Source organism: Lissotriton helveticus, chromosome 2_2 (genome assembly GCF_964261635.1).
Source record: "Lissotriton helveticus chromosome 2_2, aLisHel1.1, whole genome shotgun sequence".
Lineage (NCBI taxonomy): Eukaryota > Metazoa > Chordata > Amphibia > Caudata > Salamandridae > Lissotriton > Lissotriton helveticus.
Genome location: NC_136060.1, coordinates 370,135,098 through 370,150,353, shown reverse-complemented (window position 1 = coordinate 370,150,353; position 15,256 = coordinate 370,135,098).

The following is a 15,256-nucleotide window of genomic DNA, read 5'->3' as shown; positions in this document are numbered from 1 at the left end:
GGGCGCCCCGGGGGGGGGGGGGAGGCGGCGTGAACGGGCCTCTCCAGGTGGAGTCTCGTCTGTTGTAGTGGGGCGCCCCTTTACCGTTTCAGTTGCCATTCCGTCCGCTTTTGGTCCACTGTGTCAAAAGCCGCAATTCAGCTGAGTTGCGCCCACTCTTGCGGTGCAGCGATAGGCGGCTGCCACAGGACTCTCAAAATGGCGGCAGGCTCTTTTCTTTTTGGGCCTGGTCCACTGAAATGGCCCTGGGACACCTTGCAAATCGGACGCTTGTCTGCTAGGTCTTGGACCCCATTCTCGAAAGCGTCCCCTCCGCCTTGAGGATTCAACAAAAGTTTTGGGGGCCCCCGACTCCTGCAGGCTTCTGGTGGGGAGCGGCTGCCATGATTGCTCGCGGAATGACCACGACGGAGCCACGAGATGGTGGTGCTTTCATGGTGACGCCAGCTTCAGTGTGAAACATCCAGAAACAAGGTGGGGCTTTCATCGTTTGGGGAAAAAAAAAAGTTTTCATCCAATGAAAAGTGTTATTTTTAGGTCATATGATCAAGCCTTCCATCATTAGGAAACCAAAAGTAAAATGAACCAATGAAAAGTTTTATAAACAAGTCACATGACCTGTTATGCGGCATAGGGTATAAAAAGCGTAGAAAATCCGTTGGCACGTGAGGCGGCGTCAGTAGCGGACCGATGTGCGAATAGGCCGAAGGCAACACAACGCGCCAAGATCCGGATGGCACCGAGGTGGTGTCCAGCAAGTTGCAGCACTGGTGTGGCCATCCTACAATGCTGAAAGTCGGCGTGGGGCGCCCCGTTGGCCTCTGAGTTCGCGTCAGTAGCGGACCGATGTGCGAATAGGCCGAAGGCAGCACAACGCGCCAAATCCGGATGGCACCGAGGTGGTGTCTAGTAAGTTGCCGCACTGGTGTGGCCATCCTACAATGTTGAAAGTCGGCGTGGGGCGCCCCGTTGGCCTGTGAGATGGCGTCAGTAGCGGACCGATGTGCGAATGGGGCCAAAGGCAGCGCAACAATATTTTCGGAATAGAAGACACCACAAGGCGCTGAGATGCCAAGATCCGGATGGCACCGAGGTGGTGTCTAGCAAGTTGTGGCACTGGTGTGGCCATCCTACAATGGTAAAAGTTGGCGTGGGGCGCCCTGTTGGCCTGTGAGATGGTGTCAGTAGCGGACCGATGTGCGAATGGGGCCAAAGGCAGCGCAACAATATTTTCTGAATAGAAGACACCACAAGGCGCTGAGATTCCAAGATCCGGATGGCACCGAGGTGGTGTCTAGTAAGGTGCACTGGTGTGGCTATCCTACAATGCTGAAAGTCGGCGTGGGGCGCCCCGTTGGCCTGTGAAATGGCGGCAGTAGCGGACCGATGTGCGAATGGGGCCAAAGGCAGCGGAACAATATTTTCTGAATAGAAGACACCACAAGGCGCTGAGATTCCAAGATCCGGATGGCACCGAGGTGGTGTCTAGTAAGGTGCACTGGTGTGGCCATCCTACAATAATGAAACTCGGCGTGGGGCGCCCCATTAGCCTGTGAGATGGCGTCAGTAGCGGACCGATGTGCGAATGGGGCCAAAGGCAGCGCAACAATATTTTCTGAATAGAAGACACCACAAGGCGCTGAGATTCCAAGATCCGGATGGCACCGAGGTGGTGTCTAGTAAGGTGCACTGGTGTGGCTATCCTACAATGCTGAAAGTCGGCGTGGGGCGCCCCGTTGGCCTGTGAGATGGCGGCAGTAGCGGACCGATGTGCGAATGGGGCCAAAGGCAGCGCAACAATATTTTTGGAATAGAAGACACCACAAGGCGCTGAGATTCGGTTAGCACCGAGGTGGTGTCTAGCAAGCTATGCAGCTGAGTTGCGTGCGCACTTGCGGCGAATAGGTCGAAGGCAGCACAACAATGTTTTCTGAATAGAAGACACCACAAGGCGCTGAGATTCGGTTACCACCGAGGTGGTGTCTAGCAAGTTGCTGCACTGGTGTGGCCATCCTACAATACTGCTCCGAATAACGGCGTGGGGTGCCCGAAGGGGGGGGGGGGAGGCGGCGTGAACGGGCCTTCCTAGGTGGAGGCTCGTCTGCTGTAGTGGGGCGCCCCTTTACCGTTTCAGTTGCCATTCAGCTGAGTTTTGGCCGCTCTTGATGCTACAGCGACAGGCGGCTGCAACAGGACTCTCAAAATGGCGGCCTGTTCTTTGGATTTGGGCCTGGTCCACTAAAATGGCCCTGGGACACCTTAGAACTCGGACGCTCGATTTTTTTTTCCTTTCCTCTACATGCAAAAAAAGGTAAATGCCCGGTACGTTATACGCTTTATCTGCCACGATGTACTCTCCAGAGGAACCGAAAAAAAATATAGTTATGGTAACTATACCATGCATCGTCATATGGAGAGGTGGCACCAATTAATTATAGTGCTGCATAAAAGAGAGATTTGGAGGAGAACCCCCGACCTGCCAGTACATTCATCAAAGAAGTGGCACTGACAGCATCAGAGGCAAGGGAAACGGTCCCAAATATTTAGAAGAACTTTGGAAAGATTAAAATGACATGTTTAGATTGTGGCAAATTAATTTCATGTGGACAGATGAGTGTTACTCTATAAATACAGCATATGAACATCATCATAGTCGATGGTTGGTACAGACATTTTGACTATATCCTGGACCTGCCCGTCCTCGCCCAAAATGGCGCCGGAATAAATGGGACTCGTAACTCCTTGTTGTGTACTGGTTGCAAAACCTTGAAATCACGAGATACGTATGCAGTTTTGAAGCACATGGCGGGCGGGGACGAGAATTGATTGAGTATTTCGACATCCCTATTGATATTAAGTTCTGATGTGTTATTGATTACTGTACTATTGAAAGTTCGAATTAACGTCGCGCATGGTACTTGCCCGCAAATGTATATCTAGATAATTTTATTGTAACTGGCCCTGTCGTATTTTAATTATAAAATGTACGTCCACCGATTCCGCAACTGTTAGACACCTTAGTTCTTGCAACCTAATGGCCCGCCCGTTACGTTCCTCTACAGTGTAAATGTCTACTCATCATATACGATTACAGTTTGCTCCGTGGCCGGCCCACGTGGTTATAGGCTCGTATTTGTATAATGAAATTTTCACAATAAAGGTTTTTAAAAGAAAACATGGTAGTAGTATATACATTGGTAAAGTTTTTAATAATAGTCACTGTTTTAGAATCATTAAAAGGCAAGTGAAATAAAGCAGACCAATTACATGAAGGGTAAAAGGTATAATACGCAGGAACGCAGTAAAGATAAATGGTCATGGGCTGTTGTGTTTTCTACTCCTGCAACATAAAGTGATCGATAAGAATCTCATATTCAGGCGTATCGGCGACTAAGACAGCAGGTCGACCCTCTTTTGCTCAACGGCTCCGTCATGGGACGAAGAAACGCCCTTTTTCTCGAAAAAAGAATATATTTTACTTGCAGGACAGTTGTAAATTTTCCGGGAAAGTACATTAGCCTGGAACATTATAACATATATTTAAGAAAAAATAATGTTCGGAAGTAATAAAAAGCGTAATTTTTAGGTCATATGACCAAGCCTTTCATCATTAAAATAAGAAAAGTAAAATGAACCAATGAAAAGTTTTATTAACAAGTCACATGACCTGTTATGCTTACGTTACGCGCTGCGCGTCGCGCCCCGGATGACTTCCGGATGCGCTAACGCGGCGCGTCATATGACGCATTACGCGACAACGCAGGTCCAGAATATAGTCAAAATGTCTCCACCAACCAGCGGTCGGAACACAACCCCTTTCAGCAGGCTAAATAGTTCTGTTAAATGACAACAGAAGGGACAGGCAACAAGAACCATCAGTCAAAGAGGGGAGGGCTAGTTCTTCTCTACCGGGTTACATTGGGGCGCTACCGGAACTGATGGAATTGGTAGTCTACAGTGTTTCTGGATGTTTCAGACTGAAGCTGGCGTTAGCACGAGAGCACCACCATTTCGTAGCTCCGTCGTGGCCATTCCGCGAGCAATCATGGCAGCCGCTCTTTATCGTTATTTTGGGCGGGGTGGGTGGCGGAGCCGAGCTGTATTGCAGCCATCATGGTGTGGAGTTCAGTTCATCTCACTAGTTTCGTATTTGTCATGAGGGGTTGTTCTTAATGTTTCTATTTTAGCGAGGTCAAAAAGAGATCCCATTAGTGGCCTACTGATTTTGCTCGATTCCTTTTGTTTTTTTACACGATTTTTCGCTATCTGCAAAGACTAAACAGAGTATTGCGACTCTGTGCTTGTTTGTAAATAGAGAATGAACCAAAGAGAACAATCAATCAAATGGAGAGAGAAGCAGGCACGACGGATTACAACGGGGGCAAAGGCCTGCGTTAACTACCCTTCACTATCTACAAAGAGAGAGTACTCCTAATAGAAATGAGGGGGGGGGGGGGCCAGCATTCAAAGCAGATCGTGTGCATAAACACGAAAATGTTTTTACTTACCACGTACTTGACATTCGACAGCTTATGATATTTGCTATTAAAAAACCATTGAAATTCACTGAAAAAAACATAGGTTATAGACCATATATAGTTAGGAATTAGCATTTACAAAACCTTGAAAATTCACTGAAAAAACCATAGGTTATAGACCATATATCGTTAGGAATTAGCCTTTAAAAAACCTTATTTTACTCACACAAAACCATTGAAATTCCATATATAGTTAGTTGCACTAACTATATATCGCGCACCCGCAATCCACTGCTGATGATGTCACATATTACATCATTCATGACATGGTCAGTGACATCACTGATGACATCTCTGATGACATCTCAAATGACATCACTGATGACATCTCATTTGACATCAATGACCACATCACTGATGATATCATTCATGTGACAATACAATGCATCTCCTCACACTTTAATATAACCTCTGTTACACCCAGTGTTAAATACAGAGTATAATTTTTGAAACCATTGACACACCAATACTAGTTACTACATACGCACTCACTGATTCCTACGTCTACACACACATTCACTCATTCACCCATACAATCATTCATACATACAATCACTCATCTTTACAACACTATCATATGCACTCATACACCTATACAGACACTCACACTCTGCCACTCATCCATGGAGTTACTCACACACCTAGTCAGTCCTGTAAAGAATCAATCACACTTCCATTTTCTATTTTTTCCATTTTCCATTTAAACATAGAGTACCTTACATTTTCAAACATATACTAACACATACTTACTCTCTTATACAATCATTGATACAAGTACACATTGATCTGCACAGAGTCACACATCTCCCAGCCAGCCACACACACACTCAGTCTCCCATACAAATACTTGGACAATCAATCAATAACCCATATAGTTACTCATATAGCTACTGATCAACACATGCAGCAGTTTACAGAACAGACATAATGATGCACAAATTAAGACAGTTTAGTCACTAACCCATGCACTCAGTGAGACACATTTAATCACTCACTCATACAGTCAGTCACGCACCTAAATCCTTCATCCAGACACTTATACATCTACTCATTCTTCAATATGTAAAACATATTTAAACTTTACAGAAACACACAGTCAATGGATGATGTCATCAGTGATGTCACTGACCATGTCATGAATGATGTAATATGTGACATCATCAGCAGTGGATTGCGGGTGCGCGATATATAGTTAGTGCAACTAACTATATATGGAATTTCAATGGTTTTGTGTGAGTAAAATAAGGTTTTTTAAATGCTAATTCCTAACGATATATGGTCTATAACCTATGGTTTTTTCAGTGAATTTTCAAGGTTTTGTAAATGCTAATTCCTAACTATATATGGTCTATAACCTATGGTTTTTTCAGTGAATATATATAGTTAACTCAATGATGTGTTTATCAGTGCATGGTCTCATTTGAAGTTCCTGACCGATATCTTGTCCCTACTGTTCTTTTCCATTGTTCAAACTCCCCCAAAACGCTCTTTTTTCGGCATACATTCCTAATGTTTTTACTTTCTCTTGCTGTACTTAAGGTATACTCCCAGACCAGAAGAATCCGTTTGTCTTCTCTGTTGACATTTGTCAGGCATGCCAACAAAGATTTGCATACACATGAGCACATCGAGGAGCTTCCTGCGTTGCACTGATAATGTAAGTGATGAAGCCACACCTTTGAGTGTGAAATGAGACCCACTGATGGACACTCATGATTATTTAACGATTAATCTGAGTTATTGTCATTAAAATAAATTGACAAAGTGGGATATTTTTCTAATCACAGAATGTCCCAAATATGCTTAAAACTGGAAGCACTAGCCATTTGTTTCCAAACCATGGAGTTTCTGTTGTCAGCAATATACCCAGAGACAATCAATTTTACGTGTGTAAATCACTGTATGGGGCATAAGACAAAGGACTACAAGGTGTAGGAGTCACATGACAACCATATTAGTAGGCAGTATAGTTTAATAGTGATTGATCTGGAGAAACACAAACTCAGAATTTAAAACTTAATGCCATGATTCGGGGTTCTCTTTAATAATCATTATTGATTTATATCCAAATTAACACTTTTTGCAACATTAGGATAATCAAAGGCTTAGGAAAAAAACCATAACGCTCTAGTTTATACCCTGCCGTTTGTATGCAGCTTTTAGATGAAAGTTAATAGCTCACTGTTCTTTGTTAGGATTTTAACTTATAAACTGTAAGCAGCAAAATGATCTCACTGACAAAAGCAGTAACCCACTGACCTATTTAGAATACGTGCTTTTTGTGATGGGCATGGTACATTTTCTTTGCAGCAGGCACATTAACCCTCTGCGCTATCTTTCCATGAGTCAAAACTTCCACTAGACAAAACTCTGATCTCGCTCTAGGAAGAAGTTTATTCACCGGAGTTATGACATTTTTATTATTGCCGAAAATTGCTGAGGGCCAGGAAGGAAGCAGTAAGTGCTTTTAAAACCATAATGTATAACACCGACTCAAAATCAGCACCCGTTGCGGTCACAACGGTCGCACTGCCCTAGAGCCAGCTCTTCTCAAGGGTCTTGTGACCTCAGTGACAGAGTCACTGTTGCTCTAGAGTCTGCTACTTCGTAGGCCTGCCCGCAAGACTGGAGGTGAACTTCAATATGGATTGTGGTGGGCAAGCCTTCAAGGTGAACCCACATTTGCCATTGCTGGGGTCCACCTGTTAGGGCTAAGACACCAGGGCTTCTCCGATTTCGCTGGGCCTTCTAAGGTCTAGCATGGGAATGTGCTCCCTCAGCAGAGTGGTCTAGTGGACTGTTCATGAAGGTGGAACCTGGTTCCCCAGTTCTAAATTCGGCAGCTCTGCCCCCAGTGCTACATCCGCTCCCTCACTGAACACCACACTGCCCCACTGAGAGAAATTTATACAGCCTTCAACTACAATCCAATTTGACCTGCTATAAACAACTCAATGCGACTCAATTCAAATTATGCACTAGGCAAGAGCAATATGCTGCCTAAAGGAAAAAGTAAGAGCATCCTGGAAAAAGCAAACACTCATAGGGAATGAAAGATTAAATAAAGCATGTGAAATGTAAGCAGGAACGACATGGTGAACTTAACGCTTTTACAGTCATTATTCAGAAATCAACCAGTATTTTTGCCTGAAAACTACAGGGCCCAGAAAAGCAGCCATTTCAATGTCCACTGCTTTATATGCATACAAAACGTAAGCAGTATGGTTTTAAAAGACTACATTCATGAACACAAAGCCGCTGTACACATTTTGTTTTCCAATCCACCCATCAACCAGGTATTGCAGTACCTCTAGGTTTAGTGCACTTCCCCACCGGGGGAAAACAATGCTGTTCAAAGAAAGACATGAAATCAAAAGTAGCGCTTTACTGGCAAACTCTGTAAAGTGACGCTAATGTGTTTGGGTTTGAATAAAACCAATCTGGCCACTTTAAGAACACTCCGTCTTGCTTTATTTAGTTATTGATTTTTTCATATTTGGAACCTTTTATTTCCGAAGCTGCACATTGGAATAGAAAAATGTTAAAACAGCATTTCCAGCAAAAGTGTTTTTCTTTTTTGCATCCATTTCACAGGGGAACAAATGAACAACAGGAAGAACGAGAGGGTGAGAACCATTTCTTGAGTCACGGTTTTCGGTAACTGAGGGGGAGTTAGACAGAAAGAGAGGGAATAAGAGTAAGAAAGAGAGGGGGGCATCTGCCAGGCAGAGCAGTAGCGGACACCTTCCTTGTCTTGTCTGGGCAGAAAGTAAGAGACAAAGACCTTTTCCTTCTCTTCTCCCTGCCCTTTCCCCGAACAGCCACTAATGCCGAGCCTTCTCTGCAAGCCTTGGATATTTCTTAGTCCAGTGATGAATGTGCAAAATAAAAAAGTAGGGGAACGGAATCAATAGAATTAAAGAAGATGGGGTACTCCGTGCCCTGCCGATCCCGCCCACTTGGACCACTGTTACGCCTTTATGTTTGTGCGGGGGCGATCTGTAGTAGGGGGCGATCTACAGTGGGGGGATAGCTGCAGGTGTGCATGGTTACATCTCCCCACGCATGGATATTCCACCCTTCAGACTCCGAAGGAAACCTTTACTTTTGTCGGATTGTACAGTTTATATTTGGTCCAAGGCTTGTTGCTGTCCTGACCTGGGAATGGGAGTTGGGGTTTATGTTATTACATTGTTTTTATGTGTGACCTAACAAAAATACAGTGTTAAGGGTAGTATGGAACTGCACATGGGCAGTAGGGCCCTCCCTGATTGGTCGAGGGGGGAACTACACCCTAATCATGGCAACCTGTTACACAGATTCTTGCCCCACATATAACTTTATGACCTGAAATGTATGGGCTATTGCCACGCCTAGGCGCTGTTACCAAGTGTACTCTGATCTGCGATGTCGAAAGATCCATACAACATATTTGCAGAAAATCCACCTGACTGCCACAGCGCTCCTTAAGTTGTCTGCCGCTGGCGAGGCCAGATAGTTGGCAACTCATATTCAGCATATGCAAGAGGGGTGCTTCTCCGGGTGAAGCCAGAAGTATTGTTGGCAATCACGAGCAAGATGGTGAATCCCTATGGGCGCTATATGGTAGTCAAGGGAGGTTAGATTGTGCATTACTCACACTAGTGGTGCTTTATGTGCACAGCATTAGTCAGTCCTAATTCCTGGACACACTACCCCCATGATGTAACATGATCCAAACACACTGAATATATTGGGTGGAGACTTTAACTGTGTACACAACACTACTCTAGATAGATCCCTCCCCCGCTGCCCGCCACTGCAGCAACCAGAACTGCACACACCGTTGTAGATTGGCTAGGACACAACCGCCTGACGGACATGTGGTTCTCCATGCATCCATGTATTCTTCTCACCCGTTTACTAAAAGCACACCAGAATCAACCTTCTTTTATGCAACCCTGACATGGTCCCATTTGTTGGAGTTACTGATGATCTTGTTTGCACTCTTTCAAACCACAGCCCCCTCAAGATGACGATACATTGGGGCATATGACGAACACCCATACCTACTTGGTGGTCATACACAAGATGCCACTTTTCGTGAGGCTATAGGCACACACATTGACCAATTGTTTTAGGAAACCTATGGAATGGCATCTGACAGAGGGGTAGAGTGAGACACCTTCAGGGTGGTCATGCGGGGGCCATGTATTATGACCAAGTATGGTGTGGAACTCACACTGCAACGCAAAATAATGGCCAGAGAGAATGCTATTCGTGAGACAGAGGTGAGGGTTGGAGAGGGAGTGGGGTCTGTGGGTGAACTCCCCACTCTTAGGGCAGCTCATAGGGCCCTAGTGGACAGGCACGGGAAACTGGATTTTGCAAAATATGTAGCCACATAGTGCATGGAGGGAGGCAGAGCAGGGCGTACACTGGCTTGGCTGGTGCAATCGAAGACTTACCGACCCCAAATTAATGCTATCCATACTCAGACAAGCAAACATTAACGCAACCTTCCTTAATTACTACAGCTCTCTATATCAGGAGGGGAGAGATATGGGGGTGCCAATTGCAAAACTTCCTGGAGAGTTTGATGATCCCGTGTTTAAACCCCCCTAATGCCACTCTCTTGATGAACTGCTCACGCTGGATGAGGTCTGACATGTGATAGACTAGATGGTGCCCAATAAACCCCCAGGAACAGATAGGCTTCCTGTGGAGTTTTATGCAACCTTTAAGGCGATCATTGCTGCGAGGTTGCCTCATATATTTCAGCTTGCCAAAGATGGAGGCACTCCACCCACGTCTTTAAGAGTGGCATTGATCGTGGTCCTTTCCAAACTGGGCCGTGACCCTCTCTCTACTCAATACAAACTGTAAGGTCCTTGGGAAGACAATCACGAATAGGCTGCTGCCCTATTTTACCACGACCAAAACGGTTTAATCCCAGGGAGTGATGTGTATCTCAATCTGAGACATCTCTTCTATCTCATGGTGGAATACCCTCAAGTGACACCTTCACATGTAGTGCTTTGCCTAGGCATAGAACAAGATATTGAAACACTGAGTTCGCCCTACTTACAGGTAGTGCTACTCAGAATGGACTTGGGACCCAAAATTTGGAAATGGATAGGTCTCCTGTACGCAGATCTGGTTGCCTCGGTACTCACAGATAGATCTTAGATTTGCACATAGGGACCGGCCTGAATGCTGCAAATGCTAGACAAGTTCGGAGCTGCCCTTGGCTTGAAATTGAATTGGGATAAATCCTGCCCTCTCCCCCAAATTCCAGCCTTGGAGCGTCAAAGACTGCATTACATGAGCTTAATGTGGCAGTACGACTCCTTATATCACCAGCTGCAATAACTCCATCATAGCCCACACCAAACTGGGGGATTCACAGCCCTGCAGTCAAGAAACTCCGCAAGCCGGGAACTGCCACACTGAATAGATGTGTCCTTCAGATTAAAACAAAATACCGCCTTTCAAGTCAACGGATCACCAGTTTATAATCTAAATGCAGTTGAATTTTCAGAGAAGACCTCCTTTAGCGCCAAGGGAACTTACTGGGGTTGGCCAATCTCCCACAAGCATTCCAAAGACAAAGGCGTTTTCACGTATTCTTTTGCACTCCCACTTGTTCCAGTCCCTTATCTTAGTGAAGCTTGCGAAAGAAGAAAACCTCTCCAAAAGTACAGAAAACATTTTTTAACGTGAATAACCTAAATAACGTGAATAACTTGGGAGGCCTGCATGTGTGTGTGCAGAGCTCAAGCTAGACAGTTAGATTTCAAGATGGAGTTTAGGGCATGTCAAAGCTAATAGTTAAAACTTCCCAAGGTACAACATAATGCACATTTGTATACCACTACCTATAGCACCACCCACTTCATTTCCCAATGTACAAAAAATGCACATTTAGGCACCACTGGCTATAACACTGCACTCTGAAACAGAGGAGCACTTTCCACACATTTCTCTCATGCTTTCAAATGCACATCCCACATCTTCTGTTTCTGACAAGTCTGTTCTACTGTGTGAAACACTCCCACTCTGAAGCTACAAGGAGATATGAAAGAAATCATAAGTCCATAAAAGTGCAGAAAACATGATGTCGTACATTCAGGCTAGAGTAAAATAAAACACCTAAAGTCTATTAAAACAATGGTAGTCAAAGGTCATCAAGTGGTCTCAATATATAGGAGTGCCTCTTGCACTACAGGAACCCATGTTTAAAATGGACTCAGCTTAACTACCTTACTCCTGCCTGCCTACACCACATCTTTCTGGGGTAGGTCCGAAGTGCCCACAGTGTATTTGTACGGAGGTAGGCTTTTACCACATGGTGTGGGCCAGCTTAGAAATTGGGCCATACTGGACGAACGCTGTGGTTACACTAGCGGATATCATGGGACAACACCTATAGCCAGATCCCCTTCACTGTTTGGTCTGAGATCCCGTATACACTAGAACAAATATTGTAGTGTAGTTCCTATTATCCCAATAGGCTCTGCGCATTGGAATAATACCTTCAATAGTATAGGCCTAGACCAGACGTTAACTAGGTCTACTACTGTCGATATTAGACTTAAAGTTTTGGGTTTGCCAGCTAGCTCAGAGTTCACTAGAAACTTTCTCGAATAGGCAAGGAGGAGTTGAACCTCCCTGGATAGACAAGAAGGGATTTAGTTTCTGACAACCATAGAACATGACAACTTTGCTCTCCCCTAATCAAGAGTGTATCTCGAGAGTCGTGTGAACAAAAGGCAATTTATTTTACTCAGTCAGTACGTGCATTCTTAGTCTCATCAGATTGTAGAGAAAAGGAAGAGACGGGCGTGTTCAATAAAAGATGTTATTTATTGATCAGTCTCTTTTCTCATACAAGAGAAATGGATCGATATTATTGCAATACTTATGGTTAAGTAAAGTGCATACATTAAAAGCAGAAGTATAAAATAATACTGTAAAAACATTGATATGGTTTCTAAGCCATATGAAAGTTTAAAATGAATAAGATATATTACATACACATATACATTTGACTACTCGTACTCAACTGGTGTTTCTAACTACGCCTACCCCGTGTACCTGACCTAAGTCTAATGCGTGGGCGGGAATAGAAAGTTACAGTTTAAGTTAAGTTTGTTTTGCCAAGTGACTGACTAAAGAATTCTCTGTGAGGGGTTATTCAGTTCTGTACCTGGAGTCTAGGATGGATGAGGGATGGTATCTCTCGTCTCTGGCCTCGATATTCCAGGCTGCCTGCGAGGGCTACCCGGAAGCGCCGGAGCTGGATTTCTCGGCAGGAGAATAGACAGCTTCTCGTTCTCAGCGCGTCAGGAAGGCGGGGCTGCGCCAGCGGGGTCTGCTCTGCTCTGGGCTTCGGCAAGTCTGGCTGCTCCGATCTCGTCACCACCGCGTGTGTTTGCATAGGGCAATATCGGTAATATTTATACCTTTAAGGTGCCGAGATTGACGTAAGGATGGACATAGATACGTCAATAAGGATGTCATACGACCAGGTCGTTAGCACATTCTTTTGCTGAAGTTCTCGGTGAAATCAAAACAATGGCCGCAGGGTTTTTCCCAGGTTGTCATAGGTTTGATTTGTTTTGAGAACTCCGTATGCCTTATCAGGGGCTGGAGGAATATCGCTTGTCTAATTAGATGGCAAGCGTTATGACCTAATCAGATAACACGTTCCTGTGCCGTAGTGTGGCTTTATCAGATAACGGTTCCTGCATCATGGGGGTTTTCTGCCTCATGGGATGGCTGCTAGTTAACTTGTTAGTTTGTTAACCAGAATAGGGTCAGGAATAGGGGGATCGATACAGAACCTATAGGAATACATCACAATATGTCCCAAGGGTTGTAGACTTGGCATATATCCTGCTAAGTAAGTAATTTATTCATGATCGATTACTTAAAATCATTACATGTAAAGACCTAAAATCAGATTTGGCAATGTATCATATTAAAACACATTAAAAAACAAACCCTTAAAATGTTGGCTTTCAATGCTGAAGCAAGATTGGTATGGTGCTTTACTGTTCCTTCCAACATTGCTTTACTGTTCCTTCCAACATTGATATTAGTGCTTTGGTTGTTTTTGGAAGGGAGGTCCACATTGGTCGATAAATTTCCCCAGCCTGGCTAGGGTCTGTGTTGTTTTGGAGGAGAAGCAGAGATTGTAGGCTTCTCTGCAGTGTCTGAGGCCATTGGTCCTGCATAACGGAATTAGCAAGCGGCGTTGTTCACTTGCCAACTTTGGGCAGCAGCTCAGCAGGTGAAACCAAGATTTGCATTGGTAACTGCATAGACGATAAGTGGTTGAATCGCCCCACTGTTCCCAGGATGGATTGAAGTCTGCGATGGGCAGTGCGAGAAGTCTCATATAGGTGATTTTCCTTCATATCCTGTTAAAATGCTGCATGGAGATGGTGTAGTGTGGAGATCCACTACGGCCCCCCCATTGTCCCTATGGCTTAGAGAACTTTTTTAATGGGCAACTGCTGAGGCCACTGCCTGGCGCTCACTTCTGCTAAAGCGGGGAGCGGCGACCCACTGGGATGCTTGGGTCGCGTAGTAAGAAAATCTGGCGGCAAAGACAGAGGAGCAACCACCTTCAGGCTCTGCATTCATCGGCTGCCATGCTCCTGTGCAATTGGCAGTGGACGCTGAGTATATCAATTCATGGTGGTCCTGCTTCCTACCCCTTGAGAGTGTGACTGTAGCACCTCCTTTCTTACTCGTTATCCGCTCCATGGGCCCAGCAGAGCCCCCCCCCCCTGCCTCAGCTGTACACTGAGACGCATTGAGTGATGATCGTGTTTCCCCAGAAAGGGGCGCTAGACAGATTTCAAGCAAATGTTATGGGTTGAGCCCCGTCCGTGCGACGGCTAGTTGCTACCAATTGTCAAATAATGCTGCAGTATCTCTCATGCGACAGATACCAGGGTGCTTTAACCCCCACTACAAACCAATTATGTACTACCCCCGACTACATACGAACTACCTAGGGCCTGGGCACCAGACAATAGGACTGAATGCTATTTGAAATTTGAAATAAAGGAAGCCACACTGTGGAAGTGTAATATGTTCTTTTGTAATATGCACCTGCTCTGTGTCCTTAAATGCGTGTACCTATACGCTGAAAACACAATAATGGACTACAGTGTCAAAAAATCATGCAATTCATTGTTTTATGATTAGATGAAAATGGATCCCACTGCTCCTTTAATTTTACATTCTTACATATTAAGGATTTTTCTCAACTGGTAGATGAAACCAGTCATAGCAAACTGCATCTTACCATTTTTTAGAGTATGTCTTTATTACATTTTAGTATGTCTAATGTGCTATACATTGTGGCATTAATAATCACAATAGTATCCGTGATTGGACACCGCTGAACATACTTCGAGTCAATTTGTGTGTACTATTGAGACATTTGCTGACTAAAGGTATGATACTCCACAACATAATGGGGTATCAGGAAGAGATCATAGGATTGGCAAGAGAGGAGGAGGTGGGTGACGTGTTCATATTATAATCGATCTTTTGGCTGAAACAATGGTTTTTAATGTGCCAGAAAAGCTGTATAAGAACCATAAAAATGATTCAGCACTTCGTTCTGTCATACGTTTTATCTAACATGTATGGTGTATTCTGCCATCACAATTAGGGCGGTTGACCTCGAAGCTGGGGAACCGGATTCGAGTCTCTGCTGG